Source organism: Nelumbo lutea, chromosome 6, assembly GCF_056320005.1.
Source record: "Nelumbo lutea isolate HS-2025 chromosome 6, American lotus-T2T, whole genome shotgun sequence".
NCBI lineage: Eukaryota > Viridiplantae > Streptophyta > Magnoliopsida > Proteales > Nelumbonaceae > Nelumbo > Nelumbo lutea.
Genome location: NC_142689.1, coordinates 20577243 through 20596682, shown reverse-complemented (window position 1 = coordinate 20596682; position 19440 = coordinate 20577243). Strand labels below are relative to the sequence as shown.

The window sequence follows — 19440 nt, the reverse complement described above, 5'->3', positions numbered from 1 at the left end:
AATATTTGGTCAAGGGGTTTAACAGGTTGGGACGAGTTTAATGGTTTTGGGACGATAGGTTTGGAAAATTGAGAGAAAAAGCATGCTAAGAGATTTGGTAATATCATGCTTCTCACAAAGCATGCGTCACACCAACCTCATAGTGCATCGCAGCCATGCATTGAGAATATCTCCCGTGATGTTGAGATGTTCAACTCACAGCTGCAATATTGCACTGTGAGGCGTGCTCTGTGAGGAGTTGATCCAAACTCTCACATGAGACTTACATAAAATGAATTGGGATCTGCTGCTCACCGAGCATGCCTCATATCGATCTCACAACCACATCCACCTTGTATTGAGAACATTTCCCCATTATTAATAAATATAAATATGAGAGATGTTCCGGATATTCTGCCAAAACATGCTGTAAGGTCGGTGTGAGGTGCGCTCCATGAGAGCAGATTGGTTATGTTGGTCTCATGTCATGATTGGTTATCTGGCCCATTATATTTACATATACGGATGTATTCACAGGCTGCAGCATAGGCATATATCAGTCTGTCATGTTCGTTCCCCATAGGCATCCGGGTCCAATGCAAATTGATCACTTGAACCAATTAATTGGTAGTTTATCGTGAAAATCGGTTTTTAACAATCTGATCTGGTCCATATTTTTATCCAACAAGACTAGACCAATCAACATATGGGGCCGGGCATCTAGAATGCCAACAGGTGGGGTTCGATATGGCTTTGCCTCAACCTAAACCCAAACCGATTTGGTTAGAAAGAGGAACTACCAAACCCAACCCGACCTGTCTCATTATAGTTTATCTATGTTTAAGATTTGGTTCAAAACATGAAAGTGTGCATCGTATAATATGATAAAAGAAGTTACATGATGATGGGAATTGATGGGAAAGGTGCCCAACGACTTAAAAGGAAAGTTCATCGATCATCCGACCACAGGGAAGAATGATTGTCATCAGCGAAGAATAAAGGGTGCGATCCACTCCGTCAAACATGTAAGAGGCACGTATTCTAACACAATCTCTATTTCCTACCCTAACACAATCTTTATCATAAAACTTGATTGATGAAATCGGTGCATGATGCATCCTTTCATGCCACGTGGAGATTTATCATCTGATGGATGAATATGTAGTAGATAATTCGATCCTTTGTTTAGCTAAATACGTCTGATTTGTTATTTAGTTCCGTTTTCTTAGCACTTATCCATTTTAAACAGCCAATAAATATTATATATTAAGTGAATATTTCATCTCTCTTAAGTCTCAATTGAGCTTTAACACCAGAGGAAGTAGGAACCCTCAAAATTTTACCACCACGATTCTTCTCTCTTTCGTCATGTTCCTCCACCTTCTCTCATGTTCGTTCACCGTAGGTAAGGCCCATATCATCTTCTTTTAATTTGTAATTACTTTCTATTTTTATACTGTTATTATTTCTCCTTTTAAGATTCATGCCCATGAATCTTTGTATGGAGCAATGTTCTTGATGTTCTTTGAATTATGTTTGGTTTGGGAGGAAATAAGAGGAAAGTAGAAAGGTTGGAGGGAATTTTGAATCAATTTTATAGGGCTTTAAATCACAAAAAAAAAAAAAAGAAATAAAACTTGATGTAAAAATACCATAGACTACTTAAATAAATATCTTACAGATTTTTAATAATAAGTTTTCGATTCTCAATATAGATATTTCTTCCTATTCCCACACAGAAGTCATATATATAGGAACACAAAAATAAATAAATAAATAAATCCTGATCAATACCAAACTTTCAAAACAACACAAGCATCTTCGAAAATGATTGAAGATTTAGCTAGGGCCATTTACTAAAAAACCCCCACAGATTTACTAAGGCCTAACTATGGTTTCCATTTTACTAAAAAAATCATAGATTGTGCCCGGTTTACTTAATTGACCTTCCTTTAGGTAGAAGTGGAAAATAATAGTTTTGACCCTTGCATCCGTTTGAACAAATTTAATCAAAAGAAAATAAAAATGTAAATATCTTTCTTGACCATGGTAAAACATGTGCAACCACTTTATAGATTTGTAAATCAAATATTATTTCTTTCTAGAAAATTGATATGAAATGCTAGGGTTACTTTTAGATTCCATTAAACATTTTCTACTCAGTTCAAGTGCTCAACTGGCCATTTCCAAACAGTAGCAACACAGATATTTCTTTTATAAATGAAATAAATGCATGCATGCATGTCAGCATGTTTGTATTCGTTTGGGTGGCTCAAGTTAGATGGTTGTGCATAGATATTGCAAACTTCTACATGATTGTGCATAAATGCAAACTAAGATTAATTGTTTAAATATTGCAAATAACCAATATAGGGCCCATTACTTGGTGTAATGGTAAAATTTCAACCTGGAAAGTGTGAGAACCAGCAGGATTTGATCCCAAAGTCTTTGCTACAATCAGCAGGAGACCTCACCAATCAGTCGGTTGGCACCTTGCAAAATGCTAAAACTTAAGATCATATCCAATCTATCCCTCTCAAGATCATAGATAGGTGGGGCCAATATTAGATAATTGTATTTATTTAGTAAATAGTAAATATAATCTAAGAGTGTATGTGATAGTATAGATATATAATATATATATGTCATAAGTTCATTCAACGGATGGAAAAAAGTTCAGGTTGGGTCAGGTTGGGATATGTGTGTATTGGTAGCAATATCCTTGCATTTTCCTAGGTGAATGGATACCCGGTTCAACTCCAAATCCGTTTATCTCAGATTTGAATGTTAGAACTAGCATTGGATTAATAATTGGATCAGATGCAGATTTTTTATTTGATTAAAATTCAAGTCTGATAAAAATTTCTTGTTATTTATCAAAACAGTTAAAAAAATAAGAAGCTCTCTGGCCCATTTCCTTGCATATGCTTATGCTTAGATTGAGGATATAATTTTTTTTCACATAAAAAGAAGAAACAAAAGAATGGGGTTAAATCACATAAAAAGAAGAAACAAGAGAATAGGCCTAGCCTAAGCCTAGGCTATAGCCCTTATCATAAGGGCAAAGCTTACCCTGAGCCTAGCCCATGATCACCCCTATGCTTAAATAATTTTTCTACTACTTCAACTCATGCTCTTTTTGGTCTACCCCTACCCCTTCTAGCTCCTTCAACTTACAATTAGGCGTCGGTTCGAGTCAAATACTTAGAAAATGAGCCTATATATCGGACCCGAAGCTCAGTTTAAACTGAACTCGAATAGTTCATGAAAAGCTCGGCTCATGGCCACCCCTACTTATAGTATATCATTTCTTCTTATGGGTATTGTCAATGGTCATCTATGCATATAACCAAACTATCTTAGTCTACTTTTTGTCATTTTATTAGCTATTTGAGCCACTCGTAGGTTTTCCAAATGACTTTATTTCTGACCCTTCCTGTCTATTTGTTCTACTCATCCATCTAAAAGAAAGACCAATATAAAGTAATATAAAGAAAGAGGAGACATAGGAGAGATGATTTAATAGAAAATGGATCTTAAAGTATAGGAGAAAAAGTGAGAATAATTTCAGGAATTGAAAAAAGAAAGAGGTGAGCTATAATTGATTAATTAAGGTTAGTAATTTATTTATTAATTTTTATTTAAAAAAGAAATGGGTTTGGATTAAATCTGAACCCAATTCAAGATCTTCAAATCTGACAGGATTTTGAGTGAGATTTGTATATGATTGGAATAATAAATATGGCTGCAAATACGGGTGAAGATTAGGCCTGGCAATGATATCAAAGAATCTGAGGCCTGATCCGATTATTTAAGATTCAGATGATGTAGTTATGTAATTGGATCAGATTCAGATGTTACAATCTACATTCAATTATATGTGAAATTGACATATATAATAAATTTAGTATGTTATATTTATAATAATTTATTATATATAAAAAATGAAAATAAATAAAATTTTTAACTTTTTTGGAATTTTAAAAAATTTATAGCAGAGTCAGATTAAATTCTGAATCCACTAGGATTCGAATCTGAATAAGAGTATCTAAATCTGATTGGGTTCAGATGTAGGTTTTCAGCAACCAGATTGGATGTAGACTTTGCTGCATTCAATCGGAGTCCAATCCAATTACAACCCTAATGATCATTTTCAATCCAACCCGTAAAGCCCGACCCGACCAATCTCAAACTTAGGCCTAGGATTTGTGTTTAGGCCACCAGAATCCACATCCAGTGCTGGGCCTAATACTTGAAACCCGAGCCGAATGTGCACATGTGTATAATACGATACCTACAATATATAATCAAATAATCATTTGATTCTTCTAAAATGGTACCTACAATACCTACATGGCTACATTACCCTTTATAAAAACCTACCTATATCACTGTCTCGTCTTGTCTTGGTTGGTATTATTGTCTGATCTGAAATCTTGGCAATGGAGAAAGGTTTCGCAGGAAAGGAATTTATGAAAGGTGTGAATTACGTCAGTGCGGTGGCCAGGGAAAGCAGAATAAGGATCGAAGGAGGGCAAATTATTATGAGCGAGCTGGACTTCTTTAAGAAAGATCTCAAGTTTCTTAATAAAGAGCTAAAAAATGACATCAGGGAAATAAATGATGACATCAAGGAGGACATAAAGAAGATCAAAGAGGAGATTAAAGTGCTGAAAATAGCTTCCACCATTGCTACAATTGTGTCAACTGCTACAATTGTAGTTGCTATCTACACCGTTATATAGCTTCTTTGAGTCAATTGTCGGAGTTTTGGTTGAGCAAGGCAATTCTTCTAGTTGGTTTAGTATTCTTGGATGCTTGTCTTCTTTTCTTGTTGCTAGGCTAGTTTTCTTTCTTTGCATTGGTTTATTTTTATCCTTTCTTTATCTGTTGTTCTCCCTATTTGGATATGGTTTTTCCCAATTTAATGGATGATGATAGACGACGTTGATTTGGATATGATTTAGATGTTTGTCTTTTTTGTTTGTCATGTGCATCTTAACTTGCACCACCACTGCAATTCCTACCTGCTCTCTCTTCCCTTTCTTTGGCACACCACCTTCAGTTACTCAAGTTCACTAAATATTAAGTTCTACTCCAAATTTAAATGACCATGAAACTTACCATGAACACCTTGAAATAAGGAAATCCAAATACTTAGTCTAGATATACAGTATATCATCTCCTCATATAGTATATTTGTAAAATTATTTATAATTTTATCAAATATTTTCATTTCAATATCATCCCCTTGCAATTGTGCTAAGTAGTAAATACTCAAAAAATTGTTATTGTAACATGTAAGTAAGAAACTCAATATAAAATAAGACTTTTTTTTTATAATAAATTTACCTAGGCATCCATAAAAATCAACTTATAGACTTTGTGAACTCCATTACCTATTCTAAATGTTTGGATATTTAATTTTCTAATAAGGCAATCTTTAACATCCTAACTTTTTATAAAAAAAGTTCATCTTAGAGATAGGTTTAGGATGAAATGTCATTCTATTAACACAATAACAAACTTTATAATTTAATAAAATAGCATTAAATTAAATTTATTAACCAATTAAATGAATTTGATAGATAAGATTTCAATTATAAATTACAATGTTAAAAAAAATTATTAAAGCTAATAAATATCATTAAAATTATAAATCACAATATTCCATATAAAATATCTTCAAAAGTATCTCAATATTTATAATAAAAAATTAACAAAATAATAGTGTTTGCTTAAATCTTATCATCTATTATTCGCATAATTCTTCAAACACGACCACCTCAATATTTTGAATTTGTAAACGATATTTGAGTTAAATTAAATTTTAAAAAATGATATTAGGTATAAATTTAAAATGTTGATAATGAATAACATTTAAACTATTTGAGTCAAGGTTGCCTGTCACGACTGAACTGTTGAAAACTATTGTAGACAAAATATTCCCCCTATTTTCCATCGTCTAACAAAAATATTAGAAAATCCCCGCTACTCAGAAGATAACCCCTAAAAACGAAAACATAATCAAACATACTCATATTAAACAACTTGAAGGAGCTTTAGAACAACAAAGATACCAACTGCAGCTGTAGTAACAGTTGGAGCAATTGCAGCAACGATGATAAGTTTTTTCATTTCTTTTATGTCATTCTTGATTTCGTTGATGTCATATTTGATTTTATTGATGACATTCTTGATTTTGTTGATGCCATATTATTATTAGAAAATAATAATAAATAAATATTATTTTCAATTAAATAATAAATATTTATTTATTTTAAAAAATATAATATTTGTTTATTAATAGAATACTATTCTTATTTGATATTATTTTTATTATTTATAATATTATCAAACATTCTATTTCTATGGGTAAAATAGCAAAACTTCACAATTTCAGATGTTGGAGAATTGCTCCAACTCAAATGATCTTACTTTTTCAGAACCTCTAAAAAGCAGAAAATCATTTCTACTTCTTTTCAGGTTTCAGACCTGAATAATATCTTTTTAACTTTTCAGATTTAAGATTTAAGATTTATCAAATGCCACCTAAATTTGCCTCCTTCCAATAACTAGTGTTGAATCTATTCATCTTTAATATTCCTTTTCTCCGTTGGGGGGGGGGGGGATATGTTGGCTTATTTCCATTTTTCATTCACATCCATTCCATTCTACACAACATTAGAGTTATCCAATTTGTTAGGATTGGTTGCTTCATTTTTTGATAGAGGTATTTTATTGTTCAATTTATATATATATATATATATATACATATAATTATCTGATGTTGTTTCCTATTTACTGCATAATTATTCTTTTCATCAAATACATTCAAATGTGAATCCCATTCTCAAAATTAACTATTTTCTACTCCCCAAGACACCAAAATGCTCAATTGAAACGTGAGAAAACACTGCCTTAATCACCATTAGAATATCTAGTGAGCGTTTCCCTATCTTTTCCTTCAAATCAAACATATATAACCTTAGTGAAAAATAAGATAGACATAAACCTCCAGATAAACCAATTACAATGAATCTTGGACTCAAGGAAAAAGGAATTGGAAACACATCCAGAATTCAGAAATACCAAATGCTGTGAATCCATCACTTGGCAAAGGGCTGTAGAAATAGAAACTCTTTATACGTACACAGTGAATTAATACTTTGCAATGTTGTTGAAAGGAGAGGAGAGCTACAACAAATTTGATCATCAGAGTAATTTGCAGTGGTCATATTAATACTTTGCAATGTACAGCCTTCTTGATCGATCACGCCAAAGTAAAAACATCATGATCAAGTTTGATTTTTGTACTTTACAAAGCCCAGGCCAACCATCAAGAATTGAATATTTGAGAACAATTATAGTTATTTTGGTAATTATATATAGCACATACTAACTAGATCAGCGGGTAAAATTATGTAAAATATGATGGTGATATTCCTCGGTCTTAAACTGTCAATCCCTACAAGTTAACGATGGATATCCATCAATGGAGACTCTCAGATTCTGACAGGGTGGATGAAGAACAAATCCGATCCAGACTAGTTGGAGATTATGGTATCAAATTATATAGGTTCATCTTTGATATCCATAATGAATCAATCCCTCGTTGGGTTTCAAGATGAACCAATACAACTGATGATAATATTTTAGAGAATATTCATTCTCAACTTATTACTCGGTCTAGGGAGTTGTATTATAAAAGCACTTTATGAAAGTACTTTTATCAAAGTATTTTTATGAAAGCATTTTTACAAAAGTATTTTTACGAAAATATTTTTATAAAAGTACTTTTAGAAAAGTATTAAGATGGTATGAAGTGGGTACGAGTAACGTCTGATTCGGTTCATCTAATCAACAGTAGTTATAAATTCCGGTATTTAATAACAGTATTAATGTAATTACAGTGCTTTTATTACTAATTACGGTATTTATTATTAATTGCGGTATTATTATTTAAATAACAGTAACTTATAATTACTGTAATTATAAATAGAAGTATTTATAATAATAATCGTAATTACATAAATACAGTTAAGTTAATAATAATTACTGTAATTATGGTATTTATTAATAATAAATAGAGTATTTAATTAATAACAATTTACTGTATTAATTAATTAATTAAAATAATTATGGTATTTAATTAATTTTAAAAATACTAATAAAATACATTAATTAACTCATAATTTTAATTACTGTAATTATAAATAGAAGTATTTATAAATTACTGTAATTACTGAATTACAGTAATAATAAACACCGTAATTGCATAAATACTGAAATTATAAATATCAGTATTTAATAACAGTAATTATTACAATAAAGCATTTATTAATTAATTAGGATACTTAATTAATTTTCACAACATTAAATAATTAAAATACGGTATTCAATTATTTATTAAAATACAGTAATTAACTCATAATTTTAATTACAATAATTTATAATTACTGTAATTATAAATAACAGTATTTATAATTAATGTAATAATAAACACTGTAATTACATAAATACGATTAAATTAATAATTATTACTGTAATTAAATAAATACTATTAAAATACTTCTATTTATTTAATTACGATATTTATTATTAATTTTAGTATTACTATTTTATTTAATTATGGTATTTATTTTATTTAATTACAGTAAGACTTATCCAACTTGATCGGGTTGGGAAATTAGTGAACCAAAGCTGACTAGAAATACTAAAAAACTGACCAACTCGGGTCGAATTGATCGGGTTGGTTAGTTTCATTAGTTTGTTGAACAATCCTAGTTGAAATTAATTATTGTTATTTCTGTATTATAAAAATTTTATTAAAAGTAGTATATAAAATATAAATAATTATTAATTAATTAAAAAATAAAAAATATAAAACAATTGTATACTCCTATGTGTTTCTATTGTTTAACTTTCGCTTAACAAATCCCGTACATCACATAGGTCCCTGCTAGTTTCTATTGTTATAGGGCACTTGTCACAATTTCTTTTCACAACACCCTTCATATGGGACTGGACTAATCATGCTCTAATGCAAAAAGATTTTATTAAGAAAATGTTTCTAATGTATTAAAACATAAGAAATTAATAATTAAAAAACATATGGGGAAGAGTGATTGTTCAATTCCTTAGATTAATCAGGCTGCATTTGGCATTCCTTATTTCAAGGATTTGTTTCTTTTTTCACAGTTAAAAATCATTGTATGTTCATAGGGGCATTTTAACTGCAAAAAGGAGATTAAGTCCTTAACCCCACCGAGGTGGGATGAATCCTGACCGTGGATTGATGCCAAATCCAAAGATGGGATGTGCTTTATAGGGTGCCTACTAATAGACTATCGGGGGTTATAATTTCAGAATTCTACAGTGGACTGCAGTGTAATCTGAAAATTCTATTGACCGCACTAATGCCTATCATGTAAATATGAATTTGTGTACCTCAACTTGCTGAAACCTCAATTATTGTGCATGTGGTCTGTGGTGCGGTTGTTTCTGAACCTTTCTTGTGTGAGCAGACCTGCTCATGGACTGGGCCGTCAGGCTTTGGGTTTTTCTTTTTTGAGATCAGGTTTAAGGCTGGGTTTTGGCTTTTACTATATCTCTCTGTTTTAGGGGACATTCTCTTTTCGGATTTTGAGAGGGGGAAAGTTGTTCAATGGGATTTTGGTTCCCATTGGCCAAGAATCCCATGGTCCTTTTTGAGATTTATGTGGGGAACATGGAAAGTTTATTAGTGATACCCATCTCCTAAGTGGGTAAATAACTTTAAGGCCCCATTCGTTTTTGGCAAGTTATTTACCCAGGTAAATGCATTTACCTAGGAAATGACTTACCCAGGTAAGTACACTTACATATGCTCTTTTATTTCCCATGCAAACAAGACATTGACCATTTTATCCATAAAAATCCATTATTATAAGGGGCATTTTTGTCCCATTCAAGTATTGACAACTTTCCCCCAAGGTGGGAAAGTTATTTACCCACCTAGGAGATAGGTATAGGAAAATAAACTTTCCTTGGTCCCCACATAAATCATAAAAAAGAACATGAGATTCTTGGTCAATCGGAATCAAAATCACATTGACCAATTTAAACTTTCCCCCTCTCAAAATCTAAAAAAAGAACACCCCCAAATTGCCAATACTTGAATGAAACAAAAATACCCTTTTTAATTATGGATTTTTATGGCTAAAATGGTCATTACTTTACTTAAATGAGAAATAAAAGAATATAAGTAAACGCACTTACCCAGATAAATATTTCCGAAGAAAAACTTACCCAAATAACTAAATAACTTACCTAAAAATAAACGATGCCTTAATATCAGAAATCATACTATGCTGATTGTGCGACATTCATGAGATTGCACTGTAGCAAGCACCGTCGGGTGTCAGGGTGTAGACGATGAAAGAGGATTGGGTAACCGATTACTCACATAAGCCCAAACCCATAAACTTCATCAATAAATGTGCAAGCCTAAACCCTGACTGAGTTGACAAACCCGGTTCATTTTCATAATATAACCGGTTCTTGACATTAACTATAGTAATTTTACGATACCTTTAATAATAGTTAGTTACAATGATTTACAGTAAATTACACCACTTTACACTAATTACAATATCAATTACTGTAATTTTAATTATAGCAAGTTATAGAAATTTCCACTAAATGATAAATTATAGTAATTTACAAAGTACAACAAAGTTACTATAAACCACTAATTAATTAAATACAATAATCTAATTATTTTTATTTTAATTATATTCTATATTAATTATAATAATTGATAGTAATTAAGACATACTTATAGTAATGCTTAATTAATCACAGTACTAATATGTATTAATTAATTACAGTATTTATTACTGTAAATATATATTAATGTAATATTAATAGTAGGGTAAATTACAGATAGATACCTTATATTTTGGGGGTAGTGATATATAGGTACCTTGAACTTTCAATTGCAACACTTGAGTACCTTAAACTCTTACAAATAGACACTTAGGTCCATCCATTAGTTATCTATAACATGTGAAGTCACTTACAACTTTAAATATTACAAAATACTAAAACTACCCTTCTCATGTATTTTCACTTTGCTTAATTGTTCTTTGGTGGTGGCAATGTTAGATCTTCTTCCATGGTGATAACATTTCTTAGGACCTTGGTTCTATGTATCAGGATGGAAGCCAGCAGTAATATGCTGTTGATAAGTCATCATTTGAGGTTGGGCTAGACTGTGATTTGCAAACTGATGACTATCATTTCAGTTAATATTTATAATAATTAATTTAATTATTTTATATAGGTTAGGCCCATTTTTTTGTTTGAATTAGGGATGGCAATTTTCCCCATTTCCTGTCCCAAATGGGGTGGGGATGGGGATGATTTTCCCCCACAGTGATAGGGATGAGGAAATTTTCATCCCCGTGGAATCCCCACTATATATATATATGTGTGTGTGTGTGTGTGTACACATACACCTATATATTAATATTTTAAAATATGGTTGAATATATTTGAATCTTTTTTAATAGATTGTAAATTTTAATTATTTCATTTTTATTTTTTAAATAAAATAAAAAATAAAAATAAAATGATTAACATTATAAAAAATTACGGGGGTTGGGAATCCCATAGGGATCCAGGGATGGGGATAACCTTGTCCCCGTTAGAAGAGACGGGGACGAGGATGAGGATGGTGATTTTCGTGGGGACGAGGATGGGGAGAGGCTCCCTGTCCCTGCCCTACCCCATTGCCATTCCTAGTTTGGATGCCTGTCCCCACTAGGTCCTTGACCCAAATGAGGTGGGCATGGAGATTACTCTAATGGAACATGATGAGGATTATTGGATCTCAACCAAACCCTGAATATAATATTTTAAATATTTCTAAAATATTATTTTATATTATAAATTTTGAATATATATATATACATATATTAAATATTTTAAAATATTATTTGTTTATATATATATTCTAAAATAGATTTATATTCATTTCAACTCAAAAGATATTATTTAAGTTTTAAACAAATTTAGACTAATAAATTTGTAATTAAAAATGAAAAAAAGAATATAGGAATTTCATGTCCCTTATGGCAACCTGTCTCCATTGGGGATCAGGGATGGGGTTCATTTTTCTCCCCGATATGGGGATCAGAGTTAAAACGGGGTTAGCTAGAACTTCGGGTCGAGGATTTGTAATTAAATCAAGTTTATATATTCTAACCCATGGTCATTTGTAATTAAATCAAGTTAATTTTTTCTATTTAACTTAAATTAACTTCACTAGCGTGAATAGGTTAATGCATTAATCATTTAAACCTCCACCTTAATTTGACCAATCTCCCCCCTCTACTTATTTGACCTATGCAAATACCCCCCTAAGCTAACATAATTAATTTAAGTAAGTTACTAATATAGTAATAGTAATTTTAATGTGTGCTATTTTCATTGTATAAATCGCATCATTAAGTTTTTTTTTTAGTCAAATAAGTTCTTTTAAATTATATAAACCTCCCCTATAGTTTGGCATCTATAAAAACCCCCTCATATTTGTAACACAATTTCTTAAATGCCCCCATTAATTATTAAAATTAATTAAAAAGTTTAAATCATTAAATTCCTCATCAAACCATCAATTAGAAAGTCCCCTCGCTTTTTCAATAAAGATCTTGTTCAGCATCTCAAACCACATTGGAATTTTGAATTGAACCTACTAAGGCCCCATTTAGGAAGAGCTTAAATACTAAATACAAACATGTTTATGAAAGTGCAAAAGTTGGTTTGGTTTTGCATTCACAAATTTTGTTGCAAGTTTTATCTCCAGTCGGGATCAAAGTTAAGGACGGGGATTTGTTTTAAAGTCGGGATCAAATATAGAGAATATGGTCCCCACCCCGAACCCGCCCCAACCCCATTGTCATTCCTAATGCTGGGCACTTATATATGCATATCTATTCCTGATGCTGGGCACTTATATATGCATATCTATTACTAACAGAGAATTGGGTTTAGCTATCCTTAGAACTAACTAGCTTGCTCATCTTTGTTTACTCTTATTTATTTGTTTTTCTTTTTGGGTGGGCTTGAATTGGTTAGGGAGAGCTTTGTAAGACTGGGTTTGGGGCAAGGCGGGCCAAGTCCTCTCCTTCGTTATTACAAAGTTTTCTATTGATAACAGTTGATAAATTTTAAGGTGATCGTCCTTCCACCTGAAGTAAAGTTTGGGATTTAAAAAAATATGCATTCATTGCTCGAGTTCATGCTTTTTGGGATTTGTATGATTCATGCTTATTGGAATTCCAGGATACTGCACTGGATTGGTTGAGAAATCTTTTCTGTACTCATCCAATTACGAGCATCTTTGTAAGGTTTCTGTTGAGCCAGGAAAGAAAAGTAATTGCTTTTGAAACCTTTCTCAAACCACACACCTAGAAGCACTTGTAGTTGATACCTGAAACAAAAAAAGAGGGACCCAACTGGCTGAATTGGTAAGGCCTCTAGCTGGTGGTGGGAGAGAGGGATCAAATCCTGCTATGAAACAGAGCCACTATCTCTGAATCCCTTTTTGGGTATTACATATTACAGATTGTAGGGGGGTTAAGGGGTTGAGACAACAGGGTGCCATTAACCTTATCATACATGGATTTGAAGGGACGGAGAGCGACCATCTCATTTTAAAACGGATTGGCCAACTTGAATGGCTAATGGCCAGTATTTGTACTTGCAGTCTTTCCAAGGCTCAGTTTAAAGCCTTGGAAACTGAGCATAAAGAGTATAAATACAAATGTATATAAAGCACATGCATACAAATTAATTATAAGATTTTGCACTCTACGCATTTGTATTTATATTCCTTCCAAACTGATCCTAAAGACAACGGGTATCAATAGGTTAGACTAAGTGGTAAACCCACCTGACTTAATTAGTTTTTGGGTTGGATTCAGGTTGAGGTTGGCTCATGTCAAAGTACCATCATTTGTTATTTGTTAAGGGGTGACAGTTTGGGTTAAAATCTTACCAAAGTAGCTTTTTATTGTTTTTTTACTTATCAAACTTTTCAATTTAGGGATATGAACCAATATTGTTTTAAGAACAAGGTATTCCTATTTCATTTCTTGCACTAATACGCGTTAGTGAAGAGTGACTATATATATATGATGCATGTGCTTTAGAAGAAATAGAATATCAAGTATGAGATAACTGAGACAATGGGAATTGTCAAAATAATAATAATAACAATAATAATAATAATAATAATAATAATAATAATAATAATAATAATAATAATAATAATAATAATAATAATAAAATGGGCAAATGGATAAGAATAAAGCATGAAAAATAAAGTGAAATATATTTTTACAGATTCTATATGCATTTTGTGTTATTTGTATATTTATTTATTTGCTCATTACACCAATATATACAAAACAAGGATTTTTTGTCTTAAATTTATGCTGTTTAACCCTATGTAAACCTTCATATTCAACATTAGCAAATTGAATAGTTGAGGTCTAAGCCTTGAACATTTTGAGGCAAAAGGCCCAAAGGCATAAGCCTCAAATAACTCAAGGCCTAAGCCTTACTGATAGGGTTTAAGGCTATTGAGGTCAGGCCTTTTTTTCATGGCGTCGCCTCAAAAGAGCCTCTTAAAACAATGTTCTGAGCACACAAAGGATTAGAAAGGGAAATCAAAAGACAACTCACACAATCAAAAAAGCTAGAGAATAGGAAACAAGAGATAAGAAAACTCAAAATCTGCCCAAAGAAAGATTTGAACTCAAATTGCTTGATGTCACTGGCACTAGATTGGAGGGTATTTATAGTAGGAGCCGAGGCCTAACAATCAATCCTAAACGTTTATTCAAAGAAATCTGAACAACCATTGATTTGTAAGTAACTTTTGACCTTTCATTGCTCCTAATAAATCCTATGAATCTTCCCCTCAACATGACCAAATACAAATCCCATCATGATCATAATAAAAATTCTATGAAATTTTCCCTAAATGTGACCAAATACAAATCCCTTAATGATCCCAAGAAGAGGTTATTTAATGACTTTTTAATAACCCTCTTTGGTCTCTAATTAATTGTGGAGTTCCATGCCTGACAAACTTAATGTTCCCGCATCAGACCAAAAATAACTTAAGAAAAGCATATGCTATTGTTATAAAAAAATATAAAAAAAAAGGAAGAAAAGGCATGCGATTTGTAAAACCTTTGACAAGTTCTTCATTCCCTGGAGTGATTTAAAACCTGGGGAGAAGTTTTAGGCATTGTCCCTAATGTTAGGGGAGGTTTTTAGATAGTTTTTTTTCTTTTCTTTTTTTTTTTTCAATCATATGTGCTGTATCGATCAAACTTTGTTTGGAAAACTCATGAAATAGAAACGTCTTTGTTGCAGAATCTATCATGCATGAGAGACTAGGTCGTAGGTAGGTAAAAATAAACAAGGAAACTGTGGATCATTTCTGCTGTCTCACATGCATTCCTTGAAGGAAACCCATGGAAAATCTTCAGTTTTGGGGACAGTGCAAATTTTGCATCAGTCAAGAGTGCAAATAACAGTTACAAACAAACATATATATGAAAACTAATATGAACCAGCCGGGTGCAAATTTTGAATCCCATTCAAATTTAATTCATCTTCTCTTTTATCCTTTCTTCCTTGTGTGTGACACGTCCGTTGATCCGATGCCCCTATCATGCAAAAACAGCAGCAAGCATATATGGAATAGAGAACCGCTCAATTGATGCAAAAAACGAGCAGCAAAAGATGGAATAGGGCGGTCCAGAACCACGTGATATTGATTGAAACGTTGAAGAAGATAGATGGATTGAAACGTGAAAGAAGAAAACAACGGCCGGGCTCACAAGGTGGATGGCGTGGAATCAAAGGACAGACACAAATAGCTTCTCTCCAGTGAAAAATGCATGGAAGCTAGCCTCAAGCCTAGCTAGATGGGTCTTTTTCGCAACTAATATTTTGTTCGATCCTTGTTGGGACGACGACTATGGACTATATATATGTGGAGAATCTTCTACTTTAATTTTTTCTCTATAGCTTTATTTTGGACTTTCAGATGTGATCATGTAATCTTTCTTTTTCGTATATATCTATAAAAGCAGTGAGCCCAAGTATATAAATGATCGTCACCCTCTGTTGAGAGAGAGGTAGCTACTCTGCTGTGTCTCTCTGTGATGCAACGATTCGAGTCCGCATTCTTCTTTATTCCATGCACGTACGTAATCTGATAAAGTTGACATTCCTCATTCCACTGAGAGTCTGAGACCACCCACCTCTTTATCCCCTTTATCCTAGCCCATCTTCCCATCTATCGACGTATGTATCTAGATGTATATTCAAGTATTGCATATATGTCTGCAACTCTGCGTGTATGTATTTATTTTTCTAAACCATTAAGTAATGTTTATGTATCCATCTATCTCTCTTATAGACATATGTAGATTATATTACAGTTGTAATGGATGACATGGATATATATCACAAAACTTGCATCTCGATCGTCTATCCATTACATGCTAATTGGCGCAATGATGCATGGATATGTGCATCATCAGACGGTACCAGACCCTACAACTACACCAACTGGCCTTTCAACTTCTGTTGGGGTGCTGTTTATATTAACTAATGTTCCCATCTCATTTACTTTAGATCATATATGGGCTTTTCCTAATCTGCAACTGTGTGGCCAACCATTGGATTCATAAAATTGCATCATCTATCCTAACACACATAATTTAACCTTTATGTTATTCTCATCAGACAAAGAAGAACAGAGAGATGCATTGATACCCTAGATTCAAGTTGGTGAAGAAAAGCTCGAAAAAAGGCGAAGTAACCTTTCGAATTTATTGGGAGATTTCTCTAGATGAGATGAAATCTGGTCTTAGATATTTAATGGAGAATCATATATTGGAATGATTTGATAAAGTCATTCATTTGATTATTTTTTAAAGACAAACATTAGAGGCAATCCCCATTATAGTACTTTAGATAGTACAAGCAATAATGTTGCAAAATCCATGAATTTATTGACATGAAGTGGTGTTCAATTAATTTGCAGGTTTCATCTTGAAGATTTCCCAGCCAAAAATCAGGCCAATTTGATGATTTGACCAACTACAAGGTTGAATCAATTTGAATGGACAAAAGATGAATAGGGTCATCCAACAAAGATACTATTTAAAAACTTATTTACAAATGACCATAAACTGATTCCATTCTTTAAAAATGAGGACATGAAAACCACATAAAAGACCATCTTTTACCAGATAAAAAGCCAGTAACTATGAACTACCATGTCATTACCTTATATAAAAGGAATAGTTTCATTCCTTTGTGTCCCCACTCCTTTCTGTGTGTGTCTCCTCTTTAGTTTGTACGTGCCCCTTAGATAGTACACTCATAGTAGTACCAGTTCTACTGAATGTTCCTCTTTAGTCTGTACTTATTCTAGATTCAGAATATTAAATAAATTGGAATTCCAGAATATGAATATGATTCATACAGACAACCCACTCAATGTAAATTGATTTTACATATGTGGTAACTTCCTTACAAGCGGTTCTATATCCATGTGGAGAAAAGCATAATGGTCTAGATCAATGAGAATTTTCAAATCCGGAATTGGTGAAGTTCTTTCTGAATGGAGCTGAAGTTGCAGGTTCCATGATATGTATGCCTGTAGAATTTAGTTGGGTTCAGAAATAGAATTTAATGAAGAATTTTTAAAGTTGAGAACAAGATAAGGTAGTGGACCTTATGAATGGCTTTTGTGTTACTTTCTCCTTTTTCATGTACCATATTTGATTTTTACGTGTTTGCCATAGAAATCACTGGATACCTTGTTTGGGTGCCATGAAAATGAAATGACTTCATTGTGCTCTTTACAATTTGAAGCAAGAGTCAACCATCCAAAGTGGATCCATTGCTAATTAATGTTATCAAATTGTTTGATACGAGAACAGTTAAAGGCTTAAAGCTTTTTAAAGAGTAATACTAAGCTGGTTTATAGGAGCATGATGAACCCCCTATATGCATAAACATATGATATATCTGAATTTTTTGATATACAAACTCCTTTCAACATTCCAATCATCCTTTGATATCACTCTCTGATATACATCACATGAGAGATGTGAAGACATATCAGTCCTCTCTCCTTGTGTTCAGGAAAAGGATTCAGCACATGTTTGATCTATTTGTGTGATAAATTTGGGAATCTGCAAGTTTTCATCTACTATAGGTGATATCATAGAATCCCTACTTGAATTATTGGGGTTCATCACGGTTCTAGCTAGACACTGGCTTAGTGTGGCACTTCTGAAATGCATTCATCATTTCTGGTGACTGGTGTGACCTGAAACAAAAAGGCCTAAATGAGCAGCATCGATTAGTTGTTGTAAGAGAATAAAAACCTATTCAGGGACTGCACCTAGCAGATAGCTTAAGCTTTTAGGTTGAGCGGTTCCTTTATATGGTATCAGAACCTGTTTGGCCAAGTGGTCTAGTGTTCGATCCTAATTGCTTCCGTTAATTAAATTTCAGGACAAGGTATGGGTGGCCTGTGTTTGTCCACACTTCAAGCTCGATTGGCCTTCACATGAGGGGGTGTGTTAGGGAATAAAAACCTATTCAGGGACCTCACCTAACAGCTTAAACTTTTAGGTTGAATGGTTCCTTGAGAACCACAGATATTTGGTAAAAGACATTTCTTTCTGTTAAGTGTTATTATAGCCAGTTTTTATTGCTCATTGGCTCAAAAATTGAAAAATTCAACAAAAAATTTATTGTCTTAATTATTAATAAAAATAAGGATCTTCTACAGTGAGAATATAATGGAGAGTATGCTCATCTGATCGTCACTCTAAGAAATCAGAATCCAAATATACAGTGTTGATCACACATTATTGTCTTCCACAGGGAATCCATGGAAGGGAAACTCCTGGAACCAATTCAGGGGAACTTTGATTTTGCCAAGCAGATTTTATGGCTTAGGTTCTCCTCATGGGAATCTTGTTACTAAAAGAGGTCTTCTTCATTGGATAAACCCAAGCCCATCCCCAGCTCAGCAGATGCTCCAAAGATAGCTACAGCAGAAAATCCTCAAGGAGTAAAAGAAAATTCAGGTTCAAAAAATGAACTAATGTCATTAGCTAAGGTAATTAGGTAAAGGACATCTTTGTCATTCCAAAATGTACAGCAGTACTGTTCCGTATGTAGAGATTTGTCAATTACTTGCAATTTGTTATTCCCTAAATGGTCAGATAAAGAGAGGTCCTTGTCAGATAAATTATCAGGCTTAAATATCTAAAAGAACATTCTCTCTTCAGAATTCCCCCTCTAAACAGTGCAAATCATCTCGACCCTTGTATAAATAGGTCCCTTTGGCAGCTCAATTTCATCATC

General features: G+C 32.7%; 1 long non-coding RNA gene across 1 annotated transcript; it reads left to right on the top strand.

The window, feature by feature from the left end:
- The first annotated feature begins 1278 nt into the window (after positions 1 to 1278).
- On the top strand, positions 1279 to 4945 carry LOC148847816 (uncharacterized). The gene is made up of 2 exons (XR_016100223.1): positions 1279 to 1384; positions 4432 to 4945. It is a non-coding gene; the product is annotated as an uncharacterized LOC148847816 (long non-coding RNA).
- Positions 4946 to 19440: the final 14495 nt, after the last annotated feature.